Here is a 27,535-nt window from a genome sequence, read left to right on the forward strand (position 1 = left end):
ATAATTTTCAAATTGTTAAATTGCTTAAATGGGCATGTTTTATAAAAGATACATTTATGGAATGAGAATCTTACAAAGATCGTTTAAAGTTAATGCAATTCTGAAGCCAATTCTCACTTTGTTTATAATATACTAAAATAACTAGTCTGATTTCAAATAATTAAATTTCCTTTGTTTACTCCATATCCTCATTACAAGAAAAGGATATAGTCAACCAGATCTGTTTGGAGAACAGAGCAAGTGAGAATTAGAAATAGGACAAGGGTGGGGTGATACAGTTCTGTAAGATGTTCAGCATTTACTTCCTTCAATGACAAAGGGAACAACATAGAGACTTCCATGTGTCTGAGATACATCCTGGTTGCTGAGGATGAACCTGATTGCATTTAAAAGCTAAGGTTTCCTTCTAACTGACTGTGAACAATAAAAGACCTTCAATGAATGGCTTTGGGGTGTGGTCATCTCAAACTCAGATCCCTGATCTCATAGCCCAGGATGTTTAGGGTTGAAGTTTTCAGTATCAGTGAAGAACTATGGCCAGGAAGTCTAAGGGTTTTGGGCAGATCACATATCATGATGGCATAAATATCATTTAAAAATGCTTTGTCAGTTTAAATTTTGAGTTCTAAGGATACTTAATTTTCATTAAAAAATATATAAATATATATATAAATATATAAATATATAAATATATATATAAATATATATATATATAAAACCCCACTTATTTGTGGGTCTTGACAAAAAGAAGAAAAAAAATCAAACTTGAATATGACAAAGACTCTAAATTCCATTAATAATTTATCAGAAATTTAAGGGAAAGAAAACCATATTAAATAATATCATGGAGTTGCAATTAGCAAAATTCAGACAATGAGAAATTCTACTTGGTAAAAAGGGAAGGTTTAAATTAAAATAAATGTAATAGATATACTGATCTAATGACAATCTTATGTAAAAAGTGTACATGTGCCTTATATTTTGTGTGAAGAAACAGGGGAATGTGAACAATGATTAATTTTAATGGCATTAAATATCTCAAACTAGAAATCCTTATATTTCTACTTTTATAAGTTATTTAAAATTTTCCCACTTTATTTTGTTTTGGTTTTTTTTTTCTGGTACCTGGGATCAAACTTGGGACCTTGCGCTTGGGAGGCAGGCATCGGAACCACTGAGCTAAATCTCCAGTCTTTATAATTTATTTTTTTGTTTTTTTGTTTTTTGGGCTTTTCCCCACTTTATTGATATATAGCTGAAAAGAAGTTATATAAACTTACAGTACACAATATAATTTAATATATGTTTATATGGTCAGATAATTACCACAATCAAGTTAGTTAACACATCTAACACCTTACCTGGTTACCATTTGTGTGTGTGTGTGTGCATATGTGTGTGTGTGTATGTTGCACACATTTTAGTTACTCTCTTGGCAAGTTTTAAGTATATAATACAATGTAGTTAACTGAGGTGATGCTAAAATTTTTAAATATATAATGGTTTATGACTTTTTTGGAGTTCTTTAAAAGTTGAAACTAAAACATTTGTGATAAATATTTGTGATAAACAAAATGATAAATGTCTGAGGTCTGCTTCAAAATTATCTGGCTGATATAGAGTAGACAGTGAACAGGGGTATAAAAAAAATAAAATCGTCCATATACCGATAATTGTTGAGCGTAACAGACTCATTAGTTTCCTTAAATCATTCTCTCAATGTTTATGTACATTTGAAAATGTCTATCATAAAAAGCTAGAAAAATTATTTGAACACTAAATTAGGAATTCCATGAGGTCCAGAATTTGGTCTATTTTATTTACTCTTGCATCCTAGAACACTGAGTAGTGCCTGGTATAAAGTAGTTTCTCAATAAATATTCACAGGACTTATTAACTAACCATATTCTAGGCTTGAAAAGTTCCATTTTCTGGAATGTGCCTTCCTGAAACCTGAGGAGATTTCCCTACAGCTTATAGTGTGCAGAGCATGGCTTGAGAGGTCCGCTGTCCACTTTCGTTTCTTTATGTGCCAACCATGACTTGATTTAAATGAACTTTTCAATTTGAGGCTGCAAATTACACCCTGAAGAATTCTTCCAAACTTTGCTCTACAGTCATCTAAACTTATTTGGGAGGTTTTATTGATCAGTAAGTTTTATTTTTAAACTTACTTGGATATTTTAGCTAACCTTCGCAAGTTCTGAGCAACTTAATTGAATAAACTTTTGTTTAAAAATTACATATGAAAAATATTATACTTTGTACTGGGGATAGAATAATAATTTGATCCTCACAAAACTAATTTCTAAATGGGCAGAACAAATACATCCCCAAAGAAGTGGAAACGGCCAATAACTTTATTTAGAAATGCCTAATATCTTTAACCATCAGGGAAATGCAAATCAAAACTACGCTGAGATTCTGTCTCACCCCAGTCAGAATGGCAATCATCAGTAAAACAGAAAATAACAAATGCTGACAAGGATTTGGGGCAAAGGAAACTTTATATGCTGCTGGTGAGTGTGTAAATTAGTAAAACCACTATGGAAAACAGTATGGAGGCTGATCAAAAAACAAACACTAGAACACTATGTGATCCAGCTATATGGTATATACCTGAGTATATACCAGAAGGAAGCAAAGTCAGCATAGCATGGAGATACCCACATTCCTATGTTGATTGTGGCATTATTTACAACCACCAAGTTATGGAATCAGCCAGGAGGCCATTAACAGATGAAGGACACAATAATACCATCTGTAAGAAAATGGATGGAAATGGAGTTCATTGTGTTAAATGAAATAGGTCAGATATAGAAAGACAAGTGTAACATATTTCTCAATCTAAGAAGGAAAAAAGGCCTGAAAGTAAAAAGAGCATCGGGGAAGAGGAAGAAGAAGGAAAATGGGGAAAGGAAGGGGAAGAGGGGCTCAGGAAGGCTGGGCATGAGCAGTGTCCAATTAATATGCATTAATAAAAGTAATAGCTAAGCTCTACGGTGTAGTCCGGAAAAGTTACTCTGTACAGAAACTGACCCGAATATTTTTAGGGCATCATTCACCATGCAGGATACAAGATATACAGTATCATTTGTTGTTTTTGGTGCCAGGGATCGAACTCAGGACCTTGCACTTGCGAGGGAGGCACGGTGCCACTGAGCTAAATCCCTGGCCCTACAGTATCATTTTTGTTGTTGAGGGGGTCTTGTTTTGTGAATTTTTGTGGGTTATTTTTATTCATTTATGTATTTTTGCCACTGTCTTAGGCAGAAATCTATTCCAAAGGAAGATAGAATGACTAATCATTTAGAAAATGCCCTTCTGAGGAGAGAGAGAGAGAGACACATACACAGAGAGAGAGAAGGAAGGAGATCTTTTCAAATGGAGAGGGGAGCAAGAGTTAGAGGGATTGATGAGGGAGAGAAGGAAAAGGGATTCAGCAAAGAGAGTTGAAAATAATAGGAATAGGGCTTTTGCAAATTGGCAAGGGGAGAAAAGTTGGCAGGAGCAGGGCTAGAGGGAGGAAAAAGGGACAATGAAAGAATTAAAATGTGTTAGGTACATATACAAACTCCCCACGATGAATGCAATCATTATGTACTGCAAACATGTGCTAACACATTTTTTTTTAATTTAAGAAAGGGCTGGAGATGTACCTCAGTGCAAAAACCCTAGTTCAATCCCCAGTACTGAAAAATAAAAAGAGAGGGAGGGAGGGAAAGAGAGAATAAACTTATATAAAACAATGTACACAACTACAAAATACATATTCTTTTCAAGCCCATGGAACATTCACCAAAACAGATCATCTCCTGAGATATAAAAAAAACTTAATAAAAGAAAAAAGAAGATGGCCTTCTGTTTGCCAAAGATTTACTCAGATTTTGATGGAATTGTTGTTACAATTTGTTCTAAAATCCAAATTTTTAAGATTAAACCTGCAACACCAATTATCCTTTAAATATTAAAAAGAGGAAAAATCCAAAACCCAAGAATGTTATTATAGCTTGTTCTTGCCATGAGAATTCATGACTCCAACCCACACACAAGACAAAATTTTATTACTGTACAGTTTGTACTGTAGGCTCTTACATTTCAGTCTGTCATGCCCCAAATATGTGCTTTCTTACTTGGGTAAGTAATTAAAAATCACCCAGTGATTAAAGCTGTTCTCTGCCCGGTTTCCACTGTGTGGCTATACAACTTTGGGGAACATGTGACCAATACCAAACAAGGGCAAAAGTTTACCAACTTCGGGTCCTTTAGCAGAATTTCTTGTGTTTGGGGTCTGTCTCCCACTGAGTAGTTTATCTTTAAATAGAGTGTGCTATTTTTTTCTTATTTTTTTAATTCCAAGTAACAATTTTATTTGTCTCTAGCACATTTTTTTCACATTTGACAGTGTTACTTTTGAGCAGACTTTTAGATGACCCTACAAAATTAATATATTAAAAATAATAAAATATATAGCACAAAACAACAGACAACTACATGCTCAGAACCATGCCCATAGAGATGGTCTGGTTAGTTCTATGATCAAGACACAGCCTTCTTTAGAACTCACTGCTAGAGACCAGGTCTTCTCATTTCTATGTATTTCACCAAAACCAGAGAGTTCTAAACACACAAAAAATACACCCTGTTTTAAAGTCACATCTGTACAAAATCTAATTAGAAAGCCTAAAGTTGTAATCCAACAACCAAGGGTATTGATCAAGCCCATTACTAGAAAAAAAGGTCAATATCTTTTGCATGCCTATTTTAGTCTTCCTAGAAATACAAATTCTTTAAAAGAAGTAACATGCAATATCTTACGGCATGTAAAGAATAGGAAGGCTGTGTACACATCTGGCTGAACACTACCCAGTCTACTCAGGAGGCCTCATGGGTGGAGGGTTCCAGCTTCATTCTGCAAACTTCTTTCCAATGAGGCACAAGCTTGCCATATGCTAGCTACAGAGTTAAGTCCAAAGCACACAAAGAAATCTACTATGCTACCAGGAACCTCTGATAAGAAAAGAGCTTCCAAGGTCATATAAACATCTCTGTGTGGGGGGGAAATAAATGTTGATCCCTACATAGGGTCAGCTTACTTGCTTTTCCTAGAAAATATATAGGCTTGCTCCTTTTATTTTGGGGGGGGGGGTGGTTACCAGGGATTGAACTCAGGTCCTTGTGCTTGCGCAGCAGGAGGCAAAACCACTGAGCTAAATCCCCAGCCCCAATAGGCTTGCTCTTTTAACGTAATACTGAATTGCACTTTCCAAACATGCTGTTCCATTTATAAAATTTTAGGATTTGGGAAATGGGTTCAAATGGAGATTTTCTAGCCTCTGTAGTTGGCTTAAGAAAGAGTGAAAACTACAGTACATAATGGAACATAAAATTGTGAGCAAAGTAAAATTCAATGAGTACTTAATAATGGGGGAAAGTTGATTAATGTAGTTTGATTACTTCTTAATGTATGTTATTTCATTGACAATGTAGCATTGTCAATAGCACATAACCGACAGAAATGAAGTATTATAGCAAAAAAAAAAAGGTTTTAAACAAGTGTTAGCTTAATTGATGCTAGATAATCGTTGACAAATCATACTGACACCCAAGAAAGAAGGTGCAAGGCCACCAGTTTCATAGCTTGGACAGTTTGTTAGCACTAAGGCTGCCAGGAATGTTCTAGTGATCGGTGGCCACTGAAAATGATGCAGATGACCTGACTGCTGACCTGTCCCCAAGTAAGAACTACCGGGACAGGCAATCTCCATGGGCAGAGCTGCAGCATCAGTTACCTCTTTAGCCTCTGGAGAGCTTCCCAGTAACCACTCTGGTCCCATTCTATCCTGAGCTGATTTGGCTGAGCCCAGGATGATAGTCACATGGCTCAAAGTCCAGTAGACCATGTCTAAGAAATCACTCCTAGAGGGTATGCACCTCTGTCCTTAGACAATGTAGTGTAGCAAATATTTTTCTAGTTTTTTGGTAATAGTTTATTATGTAGATGCCCTAAAGTGCTCCCATCTCATATTTGTAGATTGTATCTGTTATATTTCAATATGCTTAAAGATTGTGGGTTACAAGCATTTGCTATTCAGGATCAAAATGTTCACTAACTGCCTTTCTCAACAACTAGAACTTAACATGATATTTTTATTTGCTCAACACATATTTAGCAAGTGCCTATTCTCTGGGAGGCTCTGCTAGATATGGAAAGTACAAGAGAGAAAATATGGATGTAAACCTTATGATCCTGTAGTGGACATAGATGAGCAAAACTGGCAAACTTGATAGTGCAAAGATGGACAAACCGGAAACCTCTTGGATATCATAAAGCATTCATTGAACTTCAACCTGGCATCTGGATATGTGCAAATAATTCCACATGAACTCACACTGCCTAAATTGAGGATATTAGGGAGAAACACACAAAATCTCGGAAAGCAGGGAGGGGCTGGGATCTAGGCAATAAATATTAAGATTAGCTTCAGAAGGAAGAAAAATCATCTCTTCTACTAGAAGAGGAGGAAAGAAGAAAAAATATAATAGTATGGATTTTGAATGCAGGTATACCTATAATTTAAGCAGTGAGAAGTTTCCATTTTACTAACAGTTTTTGTTTTCATATCATGGTGTTTAAAAATCACATAGAGGCCAAGCCTCTCACTGATTTGTCACTTGCAAATCTTGGTTTACATTAATCGTTTGTTTCAACATCACTTCTGTAGTTACTCAATTTTTTCTCTTTTTTGATAGCTTATTTTCAGAATTTAGTATACTTAAAACATTGATTTGAAATATTGAAGTACCCAGGTGTACAAATATTTTGGATCACAAAACAAGTTTTATTTTTATTTCTATCCTGCATAATTTCTACTTTTATAGTGAATTATTAGTTTGCCATTAGGATTTCCTGCTGGTGGATGAAAATAATTTCATATTTTAATTCTACTTCTTAATTGGTAATCTATATAAGTAGCTTCAGGATTGTAGCTTAAGGAACAAAATAGTCAGAAGTTCAGGCAAAATGTCTATAAAAGCTTTCTGATATCATTCTTCATATTAACAACAAGTGGATACAATCTAAAATCAGAGAAGCATAGAATGAGAATATGATTAATGAAATACATAACATTGAAAATATTATTCACAAAAGATTTAAAAATATAAATTTTATGACAATAATAAAATGGTATATACATTGGTAAGTACGATATAGTTTTATTGTTAATTTGAGCACGCTTTGAATAAATGGAGATTACTTGATGAATTTCTATTTTTTTTCTACTTACATGTGCTTTCTAAAATGGGAATATAAAAATATAGAAGCAGAAAAAATCAAATTATGAAAAATACAATCAGGGAATGATATATTATGAAGAACATAGGTTACACTGCTTATAATTAGTAAACTTTCAGATGGTGTGCACATCTATTTATCTAACTATCCATATATATTTTGTGTTATAAAAATGCATTCTGTGTCTTCTAAGCTTTCCAGCAATTTTTCTTTTGCTCAGTTTTCAAAAATGTCTCTATATAACAAAAGGACATACAAGCTAAATGAAAAGGCCAAACAGGAACCAACCCTATTCAGCTGAAGACCTGTTGTATGTGACATGAATCATTTCCCTCTCTTCTCCCCGCTGTCTCCACTTGAAGCTCCTGGCTTGGGGTGTGCCATGAGCCAGAGGACAGTATGTACTGTACCTGCACCGGATTCTTTTATTATTTGTTAGAATTTTTCCTAGTGCTAGGTCATTTTGGGCAGGAAACCATTGGCAGTTAGAAAGAGTCAGAAGAAAAAGCAAAAATAGGGTACTCTCAAAAGGGTGGGATTTGGAAGCTTCGCACAACTGTGTTATTTTAAACCAGCAAGGGCTGGGTTTGGTGATGGCTGCCACATCTACCCTGGAGCGTGTCATTGAAAGAAGTGGGTTTACAGCAGCCACAGGCAGACTGTGCAATTAGGGTTAGGCGGAGGATTAAGTAATCCCGCAGTAGTCATCGTTATATAACATGGCAGCCACTGCCCAGGGAAAGGAGCAGTAACTGAATACAATAGCGAGAACTGCTGGCTGAGCAGCTGTCAAGGGTCACTTGCTGTTTCCATTATAAACCTTATTTTGTAGTTGGTTTATAACCCAGACAGTTTAATTCATATTGAGCTGAAACCTGGCATTCAAATCAGAAGGCTAGAGGCAATTTTTTTCTTTCAATAATAGAATTTTAAACTAGAAGGGACCAGAGAGATCACCTAGTCCAGCTTGTACTTAGAGCTAAAAGAAAGGCCTAGAGAGAGAATTAGACATATTCAATACGGTACAGTTACCCAGAGGCAGAACAAAAACTAGGTTTTCTACCCTCTGGATTAAAAAAAAAATTTAAAAGTCTCTTAATATCATCCTCTGCTAATGTCATTTATTTTTCATCTATAGAGGAGACACTCGAATGTAAGAAGTGTTGACTGTCTTACATTTCACCATGATTCTCTTTTAACTCTTGAAGCGACCTGCCAGGGAAACACAGCTGATCACGTGGCATATCGGGAAGGAATGCTGGCCCAGATTTGTGGCTAGTTTGTATTTTTATATTTCCTTTTCCTCCAGTCCTAACAGTTGTCTATTCAAATACGTGATTCATTCATTATCTCCCCAAATTATTGTTAAACCATTGATACGTGGCCTCATTTACTACATTCTCATAGTCATAAAATAAATCATAAATTGAATTGAAAAAAGAAGGGCTATGAAGCCAGGATCATATTCCTATTAAACCATAATGTGTTGAAAAATAAGTTCAATCAGTCAACCAAACCATCATTTTATCCCCCATTTTATCAAAAGAAAAATGCTGGGATGGAATTTTTTCTCTGATAAATTCCAACAATTATTTTGTCAATATTTGATAAAATATTGTCAGAATGTGTTATGTAAATGGAGTAATGACATTGTTTTGAAGTATGCATTACATTCAGTTGGCTGAAACTATATGTTACATATACATTTCAATTTCATGTATGGCTAGTGCCGAAATCCAACCCCAAAGAGCATTTTTCATCAGTTGCATCACGGTGTAGTTTCAAAACTGTGTTTTTCAAAGTGGCTGGCTCTTCCAGACCCAAAACAATACTTGATCATGGCTGAATTTTTTAAAAACTTCATGCCATAAATATCGGTGTTCACATTTTGAAATCTAGTTCGGTACCCAGCAGACAGCACTCTTCTTCTATCGACCCTCTTTGTTTATACCCAAGATCCTATGTCTCACGTCTGGAACATGTCTTTTTCCTCTACTGGATGGTGAGTTCCTCTGAGTACAGGCACATACAAAGTTTTATCAGATACATATTCTCTCTTCCATACATCACACCCTGTACTGAGCATAGTGCCTTTCATATGTCAGATTTACAGTGAAAATGCACGTTTTTAAGTGTTTGGGGGATTAACACTATACAGAGTGTAGGATTGTTGCATTAACAGGTGTCATCTCTTGTGGAAGAAAATGATGATAAAATGAATGAGGCCCAATTTAAGATAAGAGAAAGACGAACATACTGAGGAGATTTAGACTTTGACTTTTGTTTAGAAGAAGTCAGAAATGAGTTGCAACATAAAAATTAGATTTCCCAGAGTATAATTTAACAAGCTACATCCAACCAAGAAATTGTATCTATTGTTTCTTGGACTTTTTTCAGTCATTGTGTGCTATTTTCACCTCCAATTCTCATATTAGGATGTTGCATTATGAGGCCTGATTATGTTTTGTTTATACTTACTGTTTGTGCTCATTATTATTCTGTAAGTTTCTGACACTGCCGACTTGAAATTCCTATAAGCCACAAAAACCATCCTGAGGAAGTGAGTAGTAATTGGCCAAAGGAAAGCATAATACGGAGAGAATTAGTCAAAGGCTGTTGTAATAATTTGGCTCGGTTAGAGGATTGATTTGTTTTGCATTTCTTGTCCAACCTATTATAACATTATTGGAGATGACTTCATAGGTCAAATGCAGCTAAGAAACCTCACATTTTTATTTAGCATGAGGAGATCCAAACTTGCCAGAAAGTCAATATTTATCAGGGTCACTTCATTTAATATTTTTCTTTCCTCCATAACCTAATCCCCATCTCAGGAGGTAACAACTTTCGTCAGGGGTTCAGTTATTCTCATTTTGTCAGGACTGGCGTGTGTCTCTAACCTAACTTCTGGTTGCTAAGAGTCAGACTAAAATGCTTTCTCTTTGAATAATATGTCTCTGTTTGAAAAACACAAGTTTTGGTGGACTTCTTGGTGTTAATATTGGTTTTTGATGGTGTTTGGGTCCTATTTTAAGAATTTTGGAACCATTAAGTTGAACATTTATATCTTATAAGAAACATCTGTCTTTAAGAAAAATTCCATGATCAGACACACAAACTGCAAAGTAAGAAGAACCCAAATGCATTTCAGGGAGTGTGACATGCAAATGAAACTCTCTGGACTACTTAGTTTCAAAAACTACTGAAAAGGGAAAGTGGTTTGAGATGAAATAAAGACTATGTAGAATTTTTATTGTACATCTAAATTCTAGCCACTTCTTGAAGAAGCTGGAAAAACTGATCCAGATTATCAAATGACCATGGTCTGTCTCCTGTATACCTATGCAAAGGTCATTGTGTCCCTATAATCACAGAAATGTATGAAACCACACGTCCAGCCTATATGAAACTACATCTTGTGATTTCCAAATATCTGTATAATTTCCAAAATGGTGAGAAATAATTCTACAGTACAAAAGGTCTTATGGAAGAGAGAGATTTAGTGATATTATGTAACTGCTTAGTTCGATACATGTACATGGACATCGAACTGCTCAGGTACAATTACAGCATTGACTGCATTCTTGGTACCAATATTCTCTAACAGCTTTCTTATCACTAGGACACAATGCCCACCACCCACAACTTAAGGAGGAAAAGTTTAATTTGCTTCATGGTTTTAGGGGATTCAGTCCATGGCTGGTGGCTCTAAGGCAGGAAAATAATGGCAGTAGGGTATGGTGGACCAAAGCTGCTTACTTCACGGTGACCAGAAAGAAAAGCAGGAAAACAGTTCCAGAGCAGAAGGGCAAAGGACCATACAGACTACCTCCAGTCGCCCCCCGTGACTGGGAATACCCAGAGTATGCTTAAAAATCCCCTTGGCATTTCTTAGTCTGGTCAAGTTGACATCTCATAATTAATGGTCACAGATATGCACACATATTTATACATAAAATGCCTATGTTTGCCCCAACTTTGTGTTCAAATATCTAGAATTCTTCCACTATGTATTACATTACATTTATAGTTGTAATATATACATATATATGTATATACTACATAGTGCAGTATAGCATCATATACAGTATTATATTCAAAAGATTTTCAAAGACATCATCTAATTTTCATCTGTCCTTTCTTTTTTCATTCTTGGAGATTTTTCTTGACATGATTTTATTTTCCAGATCAGGCAGCCCTTCTATGCATAATTTTGCTTCCACAATCATGGTTTTAAAATATTTTACTTCTGGAAGTATTGTTTTAAATTCCAGGAAATCTTCTGGTTTTCTGGTTACTCTTTTTTTATAGCAGCATGCTTTTGTTTTAATGATGCAGTATTCCCTGGAATCCTGTTGAAGATGGCTGTTTTAAATTTTCCTTTCATAAGAATTTTATCTTTTCTCTACGATGCTAGTTTTCTTCTTTGTTCTTGACTTCTTGCCAACACCTGGTGATCTGTAGTTATGTTTATGTATATGTCTGACGAACAAAAGAGAAAAAGGTTTTACAAATAATACATTGTGTTGTGCCTTGACTAGGTTCACTGCTCCTACCAGAATCTATTTTTGTGGTATTTAATACAGCAATATGTTGGAGGGGCAAAGCTATGACTCACATCCAAGGGCACAGTCTAAAGTGAAGGTCAGTTTGACTCCTAAATCTGTACACTTTGACTGGATAATTCTATTTCTAGAAATTCATATTAAGGAGATAATCAAGGTTATATACACAAAGGGTTAGGTGCAAGAATGTTGCTGCAATCCTAACAATGCAAGCACAAAGAACGTAACGTCAACATTGGTGTGAAGGGTAAATATGGTGATTTGGACAACGGAAAATAATGTAACCCTTAAAAGTTATGTCTAAATCACCATTTAAGAAAAGAAATGCTGGGCCGGAGATTTAGCTCAGTGGTTTCGCCACCTGCTGCGCAAGCGCAAGGACCCAAATTCGATCCCTGGTACCAAGAAAAGAAAAGAAATGCTCACAGAACAATATTAATAAAATGAGGAAAGTCTTAATTGACTAAAAAAAGTGATCCTATTTAGAAAAATAAGATAATGAAGTCTGTGTGTGTGTGTTGTGCTTCAAAAGAAAGAAAACCAAAATATTTACCATGCTTATTCATCGATGGTGAGAACATTATCGTTTTTATTGTGCTTTCTTTCATTGAATATCTGACACATTTTGTTTTGTTTTGTTTTGTTTTGTTTCTTTTTTTGGTACCGGGGATCAAACTCGGGATCTTGTTCTTGCTAGTCAGGCAGCTGAACCACTGAGCTAAATCCCTGGCCCTTGACCCATTTTGTAAAACTTAACCTCTGAAGTTTTTATTTTAAAACATTTAAATATATAAAATATATATATGAGTTCTGAAGCATAATAATAAAATAAACAATGAATCATTTCCAGATTTATGAACTAGAGTATTACCAACAAATTTGGAACTACCAATTATGTTTCTGTCTCACATTTCTGTTCTCCAAGAGAACCACTCTGCTGAATATTGACTTTAATTTTTCCTTTGCTGTTGTGTTTAGGTTTTCCAAAATATATTCCTTAACAGAGAATAGTGTAATTCTTTTTGTTTTTGCATTATGTAAAACTGAATCACACTATATGTAATCCTTTTTTTAATTTTTTTTTTTTCCTTTGGTACTGGGGATTGAACTCGGGACCTTGTGCTTGTGTGGCAGGCAGTAGAACCACTGAGCTAAATCTCTGGCCCACAGTATGTAATCTTTTGTTACCCTCTGATATGCTCCAAGGCTTCCTTGCTTTCACTGTTGATATCATGTTCCATTACAAAGCTCCGCCCTTATTCACTTATATTTTCTGTTTATGGATCATGTAAGCCTGAGTATTTTTTCATTAGACATGGTTTCAAAAATGACTGTGGGATTTAGCTCAGTGGCACTGCGTCTCCCTTGCAAGCACAAGGTCCTGAGTTCAATCCCCAGTACCAGAAAAAACAAAACCTACTGTACGTGTTTCAAATCCAGGGGGCATTGTGTGTGTTATCTAGGTAATAACTTGGAGTGGAGTAGCTGTGGTACATATTAGATACACATTAATTTATGTTTTTAGCTCTAAGATTATAAAGAAAATTACATTATAGTTTCCTAAAAATTAATAATCTTGCTTTTCAAATTTAAAGTTTGAACCAATCTGAAATTGGTTTGTGGGAATTGTGTAGAGGTCTAGTTCCGTATTTTTCAAAATAAGCGATCCACTGTGACAGCACTAACTATTGAACAGACCCCATTTCCGGTTGGTTTACTGCCCCAGTTGCACAGCATCTTATTTGTGAATGCATTTATATTTATCTCTGCTTTTACTCTCCATCTTGTTTTTGTTCATGAGCTAACACCACTGTCATTGTCATAGCTTTAAGAAATTTTGATGTCTCATGGGAAAATTCTGTCATATTATCTTTTCCTCAAGGATGTCTTAACTGATCTTGGGCTTTTCCTTTCCCTCATAAATTTGGGAATCAGCTTCTCTAGTTTCAAGGAAAAAAATCCTATTGAATTTAAATGAAATTTGCATGTTAGGAATTTCAGGATATCAATTTCCTTATAACAAGTCTTCCTTGAAGATGGAAAAGATTTGAATTTATTTAGGTTGTCTTTAACATCTAAATTCTTTTAAATGTTTTCTTCAGAAAGATTTAAAACACACACGTGTGTGTTTGTGTGTTTGTGGTATTGGGGATTGAATTCAGGGCCTCCTAAATGCTAGGAAAGGGCTCTACCACTGTGCTAGCTTCTCTGCTCCTCTTTCCTTCTCTCTCTCTTTCTTTCTTTTTAAATTCATCCATTCATTCATTCATTCATTCATTTTGCTGTACTAGGGATTGAACCCAGGCTCTTGTGAATGTCACCACCGAGCTATATTCCAGCTCTTTTTAATTTTTTTATTTTGGATAGGGTCTTGCCAAATTGCCCAGGCTGATCTTGAATTTGCAATTCTCCTGCCTCAGCCTCCTGAGTAGCTGGGATTGCAGGTGTGTGCAACTATGCTGGCTTGCCTTTGTATACTTTTGTTAAGTAATTTTATATATCTTGTATTTGATTACTAAGGTAAATGATACCTACTTTAAAATTACAAGTATACAGTTTTCTAGTCATCTGGCTGTATTGTCTTATTAATTCTGTAGATTCTTTATAGAGTTTTATATCTCTGAATTATAATGATTTCAGAACCTTAGAACTTCTGTTTCTTTTTATCATGATTGTTTTAGACTTCTACACTGGATGGCAGTTGTCTTCTTGTTTCTAATTTTAAAGAGAGCACTTTTCAAATTTTGGCACAAAGGTTGATATTTGATGTGGTTTCTGTTGCCCCCTTTTATCCAATTATAGCAATTCTCTTTTAATTCTAGTTTCCTAAGAATAATTTTAATATTGTAAATAATTGTTGAAGTGTAGCTATTGTTTTCTGTCCCTACAGAGATGATTATACGATATTTCTCTTAACATCATAATTCAATGTACAGATTTTTTCTGAGATATTTAGCAATGTTGAATTTCTTGACTATAAAATAGTTATGGATTAAGATTTTCATGTTAGTCTTTTTTTGTCGAAATATTGTTTAGAATATATACAAATACATCCATGTTGTTTAGTTTTCCTTTCCCATATTTGCTTGCTGATTTTGGCAGGCAGATACATGTGTTGCTTACAGAAACTAAACCTGTAGTAGTTTGTTACAGTAATTAATAGAAAAATATATCTGATTTGTTATTAAGACCATACTTGGTTTATAAGATGAGACAGAGTTCTTTACCTTCTATTTCCATTTTCTGGTTAAATCTGTACAAGCCTGGAATGATAAATTTTTTTAAAGTTTAGTAAAACTTTTTATTTAAAATTATGTGAGTATCTTGTTGACTTTGTAAAGATTTTTTCAATACTGGTGCAATTTTGTACTGTTACAGATTATTTTAAATTTTATTATTGCATAGTTCATATTAAGAAGAAAAAAAGATTATTCTTTCATTCTTTAAAGTTGTATGTTATTTGAACCTGCAGTTCAAATTTGTTATTTTCTGCTGCAAAAATATTTTACACATATGTCCTCTTTCAGAGCATTCAAATATCTGCAGTCCTTGGAATCCATATCTGTTGTTTCCTGATCCTATTGGCTCTCACCAATGACCATTGTTTGCTTTAACCACTTAATTTACCACTTCTATATAAGAATTCCATGTGGTAAATTATCCAGTAAAAATAAACAGTGCCTAAGGATTATTCCATCAGATAGTAACAGTTTTTAATAAAAGAATGCTCATGAATGGTGGGGGTGGAATAGTATTTGAATACCTTTAAGTACATCCAAATGATAGAATATGTTGGAAAGCAATTATCCGTGGGCCTCTCACATTTTGACACATCTTGGGAACAGAAGCGCTGACTGTCTTTTCATCTGGATCTTTTTAAGCATGTTTCCATAATGAATAACTTTGAATGACAGAGATGGCATGCTTACTATCCACTGTAATAAAGAAAACGTTTCCCTCTGGAAGAAAAAAAAGGAAGACATACTTTACTGTCTTATAAAATATTCACATTCTCTATGTGGAGAGTTCCTTTCCTGGAATGCAAACGATTGCATGCATGGCTTGTATAGTTTGTATTTGTGGCCATCTGTGTCACTTCCACAGGGTTTGGAGACAAAGGAAGCTGTCAAATGTAGGCTGGTGCTCATAGTGCTTATAATGCTGCAATAAAGTCTTTTGTCTTTGATCAGGAGTCCCATGAATTCTTTTACATCAATGTAACTGGGGAAGACTAACTTGCTAGCTTGAAAATTAGAGAATCTCAAATCCTTCACAGTTCTTAATAGTTTGGGTGATAATCACAGGATACTGACTTACATGTGAATGTCAGTCGGAGAAAGGTAGAGTCCTGCAGGCCAAATTTGGGGATATGACAGGACCCTCTGGCATCTGAAAACAAACCCTGGGCAAGAAGGAGGGGTGTAGGGAGCGGCCCTCGTTGTGCTCCCAGTTAATGGATGCTTTGAGGCCCAGCAGTGGGAGGACTGAAATGAGACGCCCCAATAATGCTTGGCCATTGCACTCTATTCTCTGGGAGGGGGGGAGGTTCGTAATAGTTACCATGACAATGGGAAGCAAGCTCTGCGGCACCAGGTAAAAGGCACTGAAGCTGTGGCTCATGAACCAAAGCATCCCCAAAGTTGAAATAAATTCAACAGTATTTTGGGTAGGCCAAAATCATTACAAGTTCTTTTGGTTGAGCTGTGAGCTGGTACCTATCCAAAATCTGCTCGAATTGAATGCAAATATCTTACTTCCTGGCATGGGAGCCCTCCAACTTTCATATCCTCTCTCCTTACTGCCTTTACCTTCATCCTGACTTCAGCCACTGTATAGAGAGGCCTCTCCATTCCCCAGACAGACCAAAGGTTGTATGCACCTGTCTCATGACACTGGGAAACTTTCTTGGAAAAGTAGCTTGCAACTGGGCTTTGGGCAAAGCTTAACACCTCATTCACAGAAGCCTTGTGATTCTCTGGCCTGGGTCAACTGGAATTCAATGATGACCAAAGTGAACCAGGCCCAACAAGCCACACTTGCCAAAGGAAAACCATGTGTTCAAAGGCACAGTTGGCCTGGACCCAACAGCATCTCAGTATTACATGAAAAGTGGCAGAGCCAATCCTCTAGGGGAACTTGATCTCCTACTCTGCTTCCCAAAGCAAAGCCACTGGCTCCAGGAGCACCCCAGTTTACAGAGGTTCCCCGAACTCCTGGCTTGGGTCACTGATGGTGATATCTATGAGTATTAAGTTGTGGCCTAAGTACTTCAATTTCTAGTAATTTGAATGTGGCTCTTAGGGTACAGTGCCAACTTGATTGCTTTGGGATCTACCCAGGGGTTTGGTGGAGCATTCCATGGGTATTCCTGAGTGGGGCATGGAGGTGTGGACTTGGAGTCTATGTCTGGTGCCTCAGCTCTTCGTCTCTGCAACTGTTCTCCTGCTATTTCCTGGAGGCTGTGAGTTAGGCAACTTTGCTCTGCTATATCTTTTTACCATGATGTTTGTGTCTTAGAGGCAGGAAACCCTGAACTGAATCCCCTGAACTATGGCCAAATTAAACCTCTCCTCTCTTATGTTGTAGGTGTCAGGTATTGGGTCCCCGTGATGGGAAAGCTTGCTAATACACTGGAGTAAGAGTATATTCACATATGTGAATAAAGTCATATTTGCAAGGATGTTTATTGCAGCATTGTTTTGTGACAGCAAACAACAAGAAACTACCAAAAAATCTCTCGTTCAGAAACTCAATAGCCAAATTACTGTAGCTCCATACAAACCATGAAAAACCAAAATAATATGAACAATTTTTGTTTTTACCCACAGCAAATATTTTCTGAGTGAAGTGGAATAAAAGCATGCTTCGTTACCCCTGCCATTTGTTGGCTAACTGCATCTATCTGAACCCTAATAGCAATGTGCTCTCTTAGGAAAGGAGACTTTTAAGCAAGTGTCCTCCCTCAAATCCTCCAAACCTCTAGCTCCACAAGACTCTCACCACTAGGCTCCCCACACAAATTCTGAACCTATTTGATTTCAAGATTTATGGTTATGTGAAAAGCAAGAGGTTGAAAAGGTGAAGTTTATCATTTTTAGGTGAAAATAGCATATATAAAGATATATGCATAGATTTCACTGAAAGGAAATGCAAGAAACTGGTAATAGAGTTTCCTGTACAGAAAAACACAGTGAAGTCCTTGACATTCTTAGTGAAAATAAGTCTCATTTTTATTAGCTATAGAAAATGACTCAAATTTGGTTTAAAAAATATTATCTCTAGGTACTGAAAATCTAAAAGACTACTTACTTGTTTATGGCTTGTTATTTCTTTTCTTTCTTTCTTTCTTTTTTTTTTTTTTTTTTGGTATTTCTCTGTTGTTGTTGTTTTTTCTATAATGAATTTGAATTTATTCCAAACAGAAAAACATTACCATTTTGAAAAGAGCTAGCGAGAAGGAATACAGGAGGAGAAATCATAGTCTGATAGCTGGGAGAGCAATAGGACTTGTTATGATTCCTGTGCTAAAAAGAAAAAGAGAACCTTGAAGATAAGCCTGGACACTAGAATAGGAAAGAGGTAAGTGATGTACAGCCACAGCTACAAATGCTTGCAAGAGACAACAAATGTAGTTGAAAAATTGCTTATAAAACACTTTCTCCAATTACATAATCAAACAAAAATTCAAACAATGTCTATATTTTATTACTTATTTTGATGTCTTCTTAAATGCAATGACAGAACCAAGGAAAGAACAGTATTGTAACATTAATTGTCCATTCCATTCATTTAGGTTTCATCAGGCAATTCTCCCAGAATCCTTCCTATCTGGACGAGGTTCAGTCATTACCATCCCATACAGACAGGCAGATCTCTGAAGGTGTGGGTGTGGATTCTTTTATTGCAATCTCACTTTGAAGGATTTAAGATGGAGAACCCTGTGCCATAGTAGCTGCATATCTCTCAGAAATTGGAAGCAGCAAATGAAAGTTCATCTGGGGTGGGAGGGGTGCTGTGAAAATATCTTTTGTCTGTATAGATTTGCTAAACTAAAGGAAAAACAATCAATGGACTGGTATTATATACTACCAGTACTCTACTCATGGTAATAACAATGCATACAACTCAGCTTATGTAACTCCAAGAATGCAAGGTAGACCCTTCATCTTTCTGGAACACAGTACCTCTTAATTATTTTACTTCATACTTGGGGTTGTTGCTAATGGCAAGAGAAAGAATGCACCGGAGTGTCATAATAATCCTTCATTAAATCCTTAGTGTTTCAATTTTAATGCTATAATTCAAGAGCTGACAAAAGCCCATTGAGTGTGTCTATGGGGAGGAAAACAGGCAGGCCCATTTTCTCAGGAGTGATGCTATAGCAACATGGAATGAATTTGGGGTCAAGGAACAAGCAGTCATCAAGCTTTGTTTGCATTTCCTAGCTAAAAGTAGAATCCAACATTATAAGTTTTACTCAAATACATAGTTATTTTGAACAGCAGGAAGATAGCTCACTTTGTACCACCATTTACATTGAAAACAGAAGGTAACAAAGCCAGAACTGGAAGAAAGATGTGCTGACAAATATGTTATGAAATGATTTTGTAAGTGACCAGTTTAGAAACCTCTAGACCAACTCCCTTACGCTTGACACCCAACTCTTCTGCCCTGGACAAATGACGTTTTAGAACATGGAGAAGTATTACAATTTGCAAGATGCCTTTTAAAAGAAGAACACAAAGAAAGTCTGATCAACACTCCCTGAATGTGCCCCCCCCCCCGGTCATATAAGACATGGAAAAGCAGGGTGTTGTTGATTTTGTCTGGCTCTTTATAATGGCACTTTTGTTTCAGTGGGAGGATTTTTTTTCTACCCGAATAAACAAATACACCTGAATCACAATTGCCTATTGTGCAGCATAAAGCCGAAAAAGAAAAGAAAGAGAGAAAAAAGAGAGAGAGAGAAAGAAAAACTACTCAATTTCCAGAAGTGTGTGCTCCCAATGTTTTTCCATAGACCTCTGTATTTTCATCTTTGGTTCTTTTAACATCAGCATATTGAATCAGAGTTCAATAAAACTATGTTTTGGGTATTTATCTATCCCTTAAGTTGCACCGAGTTATAGACTTTATTTCCTTGGTTTATAATACGCAGGAATGAAGTGCTAAATTATAGGTGAAAACATCTGAAAACCATGTAGCTCAACAAAGCTCAGGGGTCTCTCTGCATTCCTATCCCCTTTCCAAGGCCTTCACTGTCACATTTCAACAATTAAAACTCCCTGTCCCTCCCAATCCTGTCATGACCTCTAGTACCGCCTCTATCAATTCATCCTAAATATAACAGCAACAATAATTATTTTCCCAACACAATAACCAAATTTCTCCTCTATTAAAAAATCCATGATGCCCACAAAATCAAATTCATATTTCTACAAGTTAACTATGCTATTAAAGTGAACCACACTGTATAATTTACTGTTTCATTATTACATCTTTTCATAGTATATTTTGTTAATAGATCCTGCCTAGAATTTTCTCATCATTATTATTTTAGTATTTCAACCCCAGTTGAAATGCCCCCTTTACCATGGAAGCCCTTCTGAATTACTCTTTCTAGAAAAAAACCTTTTTCTTCATTGCTTCCCTCTCCTTTTCTTCATTCTTTCCTTCTTTCTGCTTTCTCTTTCTTTTACTCCTTGTTTCTTTTTTATTGTTTCTTTCCTTTTTCTTTTTTCTAAGAAAATATGCCCATGTAGATTTGCCTTTAAGAACTTATTTAATTTCTTTTAATAAACAATTATCCCCCCCAAGGACAGTGGTTATATGTTTAATTATTTTTTATTCATTTTATTCCTAAAAAGAAATCCTAAGAAAATATTCCCTAATCTGTGCTGTTTACCTGGTTTTGGCTACTAGATACACAAAGTATGTTAAATTTGTGTTATATTATCAACAAAAATTTATACAAAATAAAAATCAAAGGTATGGGATACGATATGCATATGTTGTAATCACTGGAATTGCCTTAAGTGGAAGACTGGTTTAGGCCAGGCGAAGCGAAGCTCCTTCTTCACATATACTTACACAGTCACAGGGATGGAAAAACAGACATTGGTGAAACGCACTGGCTCTGAAAATTTCTGCCCAGAAGTGGCAAACATTTCTTCTGCTCATACTTTTTAAGCCAAAGAAAGTCATATGGGCAACCTGACTTCCAGGAAACAAAGAAATGATATCCTGTGTGCATTCAAAACAGTTCAGAGACAACTGGAAATGTTTAGAGAATAGCAAACAATTTTCTCATATTTTCCAGTAGTTAGAGGAAAATAATAATACATTTCAAAATCTATTTTGTTTTTAATTTTTTTTGTTGTTCTTTTATTGGTACATTTTAGGTATACAATTTGTTTACATTTATCATTTAGTGTTTGTGCCTGTACATGATATATCTTGGTTCTTATTTTTTCCGCATTACCTGTGCGCCCTTCACCCCCTCCACCCTTCCCTATTTACATAGATTTCGTTTCCATTGTTTTTTCTTTTCTCATAGTTTTTTCTTTCCCTCTTTTCCTTTCCCCTTCCCATCCCTTCACTCCTTCATCTTTGGATCTTTTTTCCTATTTCAAATTACCAATTATTCATTTTAATCATTTTCATCCTTATTTACACTCTCAGTTTCTCACACTAGAGAAACTTCGGTATTTACACATGTGTGTCCTATTTATTTCACTCAAGAGTATGGCCTCGATATGCATCCATTTACCTATAAATGTCTCTAGTTTTTCATTCTTTATGGCTGAGTAGTACTCCATTTTATTAAAAAAACACATTTTCTTTATCTAGTTTCCTTTTTCAAAATCTATTTTAAAGTGGAGATACAGTACACTCAAAATTAGGAAACTCTCTGGAATCAGTAGAAGATATCTTTCAAAAACCTTAGCAAGCTGCATTTTTTAATCATGAAATTTGCTACCTGGCTATCCCATGCCAATTTGTATAATAGATTTTTAGATAAATTCTTAGATAAAGATTGTTATTATAATTAATCTTGATCAATAAGACATAAAGAAAATGAGGTATAAAGTATGGAAAAAAAGAGAAAAAACTGCCAACTTATAGGTGTAATATCAATTACCGGCAGTGCTTACCATTTTATTCATTTAGGATTTTTTTTGAAGTTACGAATAATTATGAGAAAATCTTCAAAAAATTACTTTAAAATTCCAAATCAAAATGTCAACAAGAATATTAGCGAATAAATTAATATTGTGTAGTTTGAGTGATAAAAAAAGGGAGAGTGTGAGTAGAAAAATTGTTTGCGGAAATATTGATGGGAATATTTCAAAGCTTTACTTTTAAATGTGCATCCATAATTACAAGAATCTAACCAAACATCAAAGAAAGGATAGTGGAATGCCAGCCACTTCATACTAAACTGTGAACATCAAAGTTAAACAATATTACAAAGCAACAGGAAAAAAAGATATATTAATTATTACACATTAAATGCAAGGAACCAACAACCAATAAGAAAGAAGGTTGATTCATCAGACACAATGAGAAGTAGAAGACAATAGAACAACATCTCTAAGTTTATGAAAGAAAAATAATTTGTGAAATTAAACAAGAATTAGTCACCAGATATGCAGTATAAAAACAACCTAGAAGAAGTTCTTTTGACTAGGGTAAACGGTATCAGGTGGAAATTAGATTATACAAGCAGGAATGTAAGATTAGACACTGTGATCAATTTTGTAAAAATAAATTGAACAAATTAGATAAAAGGAACAAACATTGAGAAACGCAACAAACCTAAGTGACAAAAAGAAAGAAGAAATTGTAAGGGGGTTTCCTGGTAAAATTTATTAAACATGAAAGCAGAAATTATTCCAGTTACACCTCTTATCTGAGGGTTTGTTGCTTTTCTCCAGAAATTTGCATTTAAGGGAATGGTTTATTTCCTGAGTGACATATTTAGACCTGAGGTCTGCCCAAGAAAGATAAGAATTTGACTATTAACTTTAATCCAGCTATAACGTTGGTGAGGCTATAATATTGTTCTTATTAGCACGTGGCATTGGCCCTTGACTTTAGCCAGTTTCACCCATGATATAAACCAATACATAAGAAGACAAAATGAAAAACACATACAAATATGGTACAGCTATTTCAATACCTCAGACAACTCAGAGTTACAGTTTTCCTAAAGATGACTGATATCAACTTCCATATATACAGAGAAAATGTGTTTGAAAGGGGTAGAAAGAAAAGAAGCTCCGGAAAATCTGAGTCAAAACCAAGGTGAGTTTTCACTTTATAAACAAATACTTCAGGCCAAATATTTGGTAGACTAATTATAACCTCTCTATCAATCATTTTTCTCACAGAGTACTTGTTGCATGTTTAAAAAAGAAGAAGGAAGGTTAGCTTTTTACTTGCTCTTCTCTCAATTTCCAAAAGTTGCTACTCTGGCTTCTAATAGAACATTTTCCTGAAAATGAAAGACAATAGGCAAAAGTGAGGGAGAGCATGAATGATGTAAATCTATGAACAGACAGTTGAAAAACAAGTGAGCTTTTAAGGAAGAAAGAAAGTTCTAGCAAGCTTAAGCAGCATACTTTCTTTAAGTGCATGGAATATATATATATTATAAAACATAGATCAAATTTACCAGAAGGTTGCCTATAAGATGGAGCTTAATAAAGATAAAGTTTGTAGAAGATTTACTGTTAGGATCAACAACTGCATGATAGGAAGAAAGTAGAACTGGGCTCAGGGAGAAGATGGGCTGCAATGTGGTAATCACAATAGCTAGGGCACCCCAAGGGGAGCCTTGAGGTTTGGATGGTCCTTTAAAAATGGAGTCAGGCATTTATACCCACATCAACCTAGTCTTTGGATGAGGCAGGTCCTCTGGAAGAGGAGTGAACTTGGTCAATGTGCCTCTCTTTAGGAGAAAGAAACCTCCAAAGAAAACAGAGCTGGGAGGTAGCAGCCAGCAGTACTCCCAGGAGTTGATGGAATTGGCCTTTTCATCCAGGAAGGTGAATCTGGGAAGGTGAATCGGTTTGGACCCTGTTGTGTCTGAATATCATCTGTCCAGGACTCTGAAGGGCTTCTTTCCCAGAGTAAACTTCTTAGAAGAAAGTGAAGGGGGCTAAGCACAGCTTTTCCTCAGCTGTTGGAAGTCATCGTTTTCTTCCTCTATAGTCTGTCCTAGAGTCTCTTCTCCCACAGCTAGCACCTGTGCTGGTCTTGGTGGCCTACCTGGTCAGGTGACCAAACTTCTGTCACTGATTGCCTAAACAGCTGGTCACTAAGCCCTTCTCAGACTGTGCCAAGATGTACCAAGCAATAACCAAGTGCCAAACATGTTCCTCCCTGTCCCTAGTGTGTTATAACACCCTTTCTCCTGATGTTTAGATCAACTGCTTCTATCAATATGGAGCTCCTTCCTTGCCCACTGGTTCCTTGGGATTTGGAATCTAAAGAACACAGGCAGAAATCCATGTCAGGAACTAAGGCCACTAAATAAGTTTCAGAATTTCAAAAAAAAAGGAAGCAGAAAATCTCTACAGGCCATTCCTACTTTCAATCCTTGGTTCCCGGCACCATGTATTCTAACTAATGGGCACAACACCGTATAATTGTCATTTATTATCTTGGAAGATGACTCCCTGACTTTGTTTATTATCATTTTCAAGTAGATGCTTCACCTATACCTTCTATAAAATATTCTAATGCTCTTTAATGCTGTTGCTTTTGGACAAGGCGGTTTATAACAGGACCAACGGGTCTCATGATCATGAGTCCATTGTTGCCCCTCCTGTACTATAAAGCAAGGCCCTTATATGATAAAGGAAAGAATAAACGTAGTGAAGAGATAACCTGTGGAATGGGAGAAAATATTTATGAACTATATATCTGATAAGTATATGAGACAATTAACTCAATAGCAAGAAAACACATAATCTGATTTAAAAATTGAGCAAAGAAGCTGAATAAACAGTTTTCAGAAGAGATACATGAATGGCTAACAGGTAGGTGAAAAAATGCCCCAAATCACTAATCATCAAGGAGAAGTAAATGAAAACCACAATGACCTATCACCTCAAACCTGTAAGAATGAGTATTATCAAAAAGTCAAGAAGTAAGTGTTGACAAGGATGTGGAGAAAAAAGAATGCTTGTCCATTGTTTGTGAGATAAAAATTAGTGTAGCCAATATGGAAAACAGTACAGGGGTTTCTTGGCTTGGAGTACCTAGACAGTGGCATGCTAACATTTTGCACCAAATAAGTCTTTATTGAAGAGGACTGTGGTGTGCATCATAGGATCTTTAGCAGCAATGGCCTCTAACCACTAGATGTCAGCAGCATCCATCCTCCCATGATGACCAAAATGTCTTCAGACTTGGACCTATGTCTAGGGGTTGAGGTGTGCGGTGTGGAATGGGCCCTCATTAAGAACTGCTGCCTTAGTCCGAAGTAATGTTATATGAGCATCCGTGTTGACAGACAAAACTCTGTAATCAATAGTAACTGTGTAGTATGAGATACTTAAAACTGAAAAGGCATATCCACACCTGGGATATAATGTAGATTCAAAAAGTATTCATTCAAAATTAATTGCTGCATTTTGCAGCATCGAAGAAGATGAATGTATTCAATTTGTCATTAGGGGTCTGATTGGTCTCCTGAACAAGTGCTGAGGTACTGAGGGCTTTCTGTTGGCCTCTGTTGGTTATTTAGCAGGGCCAGATGTTAATCAGCCTCAGTAAGCGGGAGCTTGTGTGGCTGGGCCCAGGTCAAACCTCCATCCCTGAGACCACGGCTACTCTGTCCATGTGCTCTTTGGAGTCTCTGAAGTCAGGATGACTGGCATTGGCTGGCTGACTTGGTCTACTGTTGATGACTTGGTGGTTTAGTGACTGTCCTTCAGACTCAAGCGTGAAATACAAAGATCTTGACACTTTGTTCCCACTGTCATTATTCCAGTCACACACCATGATCCCAGAACTTCTTGTTCCCGATCTTCCATCTTTCCCCTTCCAAGCCATTTGCCACCCATGAATCTGCAAATTCCAATCGCAGGTCATCCTTTCTGTCACAGAAGAGGAGAATCAGTTGTGCTAACAGAATCGGTGCCTGTTGGGCAACTTTTTTTGCCAAAGGAGAGGCCACCATGGAAAGAGGCTTTAGTGAAGTCTCAGTCCAGCTTTAGCCTACACCACACACGCTAAGCAGACAGTTCGTACGTCACGCTTTGCTCTCTCTCCCTCCTCTGCCAGCTGTTGGAAACCTCCTCGTGCAGCCCCAGGCAAACGCTGATTAGGAGAGCTTGCTGGGCACAACTGTAGTGGGTAACACGGACATCTGGGCCACCGGCGTGCTTGTGCCGAATCCTGGACACTTTCATCTTAAGACTTTGTGGGTTTGATGAAGTATATAATTTGGTCTCTTTGATTCTTATTTTCTCATTTCTAAAATGAGAGATTGAATGAAATAAGCAATAACATCTCTTCCAGCTCTAGAATTTTACAAGAGGAAGCATGGCTTTGTACTTTGAACGCTGACAGAAGTTAGGAGCTACCCTTGTTTTACGACCATGGAAGGGCCCCTCACAGTCTTATCTATAAACACCACAGATGGCCCATTCTGTCACCATCCTGAACAATTAAGTCATCGTTGCTATGAGGAAACAAATGTTTTCAAAGCTGATGGAAAAAATCCACTGTACTTACAATAGTGGCATTGTTTAAAAGTGTTCCTCTTTGGTTTCCTGTGCCAACTTCCATAATAATTTATAAATCCAACTTATAGTTTCCTGTTGCATTTAGCATGACAGAGTATGGGATTTCCATTAGAGAAAGCTTTGCAATAAGCTGCTGGAGCACTCTGGTCATACTGGTTCACCCATTCAGGAAAAAACGGGTACATACACTCAACCTGGGAAACTTCTAGTCTTGAGTATTTTTGCGCACATTGGTCAGTTCTGCAAGAAAGAAGTTAACGAACGGATTTGCTAAGCAAGAAGTGAGAGCCAACTTTACAATCTTTGACAGCTCATTAATTAACCTACAAGTGAAAGTTGTACTTACCTATTCTCTTAGAGCTACTTAAAATTTTTTAATTCTTAAATTGTGAGGTACTTAAGTTTAATCTACATGTATTGATTGTTCTTGTACTTCTAACAAATTTGGTAACAGGAAAATTATTGAAAAAATGATCTAACACTTTTTACACAAAGTATGCAATTCAATCCACAATTTTCAGAGTGCTAGTCCTCTATAGAGTTACTTATCTATCCTATATGCTTTTAATTTCCATTAGAAATGCATAGAAATGGTTCTGATTTAACGACTTACCTGTTTAATGACTATTTGGGCTTACTATCGTGGTGCGGTGTTTGAGCTTACCACCCACCTCTCATATTTGACCCACATTCAGACTAAGAATGCAGGAATGCGAGGGGCAGTGTGGCCTTAGGTGGCTTCTTCTACAGTACTGTACTGTAATTTTTGCTGATGGTACTGTACAATACAGGACTGTAGTTTTGTGTTCTGTTATACATTATAATAATCCGTGTAAGAGATATGCATATAAAAGCAAAGTCATCAAGTTGAAATTTCCTTTGGCCATTTCTTTGTTCTGAAACTTGTAATATAC

General features: G+C 36.1%; 1 long non-coding RNA gene across 11 annotated transcripts in view; it reads right to left on the reverse strand.

The window, feature by feature from the left end:
• Positions 1–5,139: 5,139 nt before the first annotated feature.
• Positions 5,140–27,535, reverse strand: part of LOC106009481 (uncharacterized) — a 227,400-nt gene continuing 205,004 nt past the window's right edge. For 4 of the 11 annotated variants that reach the window (XR_015442526.1, XR_015442520.1, XR_015442527.1 and 1 more), the window contains 3 exons: positions 15,626–15,821; positions 15,090–15,125; positions 5,141–11,779 (listed from right to left, as the gene is read on the reverse strand). This is a non-coding gene — a long non-coding RNA (uncharacterized LOC106009481). Of the gene's footprint in view, positions 11,780–15,089; positions 15,126–15,625; positions 15,822–15,859; positions 26,862–27,535 lie in introns of those variants that run through there. The other 7 variants (XR_015442515.1, XR_015442514.1, XR_001183553.3 and 4 more) reach the window with 4 other exon arrangements.

Source organism: Heterocephalus glaber, unplaced genomic scaffold (genome assembly GCF_053883595.1).
Source record: "Heterocephalus glaber isolate CG9 unplaced genomic scaffold, H.glaber_assembly_v1.0 deba00001550, whole genome shotgun sequence".
Classification (NCBI taxonomy): Eukaryota; Metazoa; Chordata; class Mammalia; order Rodentia; family Bathyergidae; genus Heterocephalus; species Heterocephalus glaber.